Source organism: Atta cephalotes, assembly GCF_000143395.1.
Source record: "Atta cephalotes unplaced genomic scaffold scaffold00076, whole genome shotgun sequence".
NCBI classification, from domain to species: Eukaryota; Metazoa; Arthropoda; class Insecta; order Hymenoptera; family Formicidae; genus Atta; species Atta cephalotes.
In genome coordinates this window covers 948,508-949,152 of record NW_012130140.1, presented here as the reverse complement: position 1 = coordinate 949,152, position 645 = coordinate 948,508, and positions in this window count along the sequence as shown.

Genomic DNA, 645 nt, shown 5'->3' with positions numbered 1-645 from the left:
TTTATGGAATATACATCCATCTTTTTTTTTAAGAATTTTCTTTTTTATATATTTGTATCTACTATTTTCAATTGCGTACGCGCTGTCTTTTCTATCGAACAATTCCATCAAATATTCGTACTATCTAATTTGTCGGATATCGAATTTATATGATTAGCTTTAATTGCACCAACGGTATTAGAGAGAGTTAGATAAAGAATCTTGTACTAATGATTGTTATTTATAATTCAATTTCATATCAATTGTTTTTACATTATAATTTTATCATTAATATCGTTAATAATAATAATAATAATAATAATAATAATAATAATAATAATAATTTGACAAAGATTGTTAATCAGTAATAGCATTAATCTATGTCGATGTAGCCAATCTTTAGATGAGAAATTACGAGAGATTGTGTGTGTTTTAAAATTGCACATGTAAGAGGATATTTTTCCTGGAAGATCTTTCTAACACAAATAGAAGATTTATAAGTTCGGTCTCTTGCGACGCATTGTGTCCAGAGCTGACCAAGTCGTAATCGTAGCCGGATTTTACCTCACGCTACTTTTTATGAACTTTTCTTCAAGAGCTCGCGTGGGGTGAATAGAATATACATACATACATATATATATATATATATATATATATATATATATC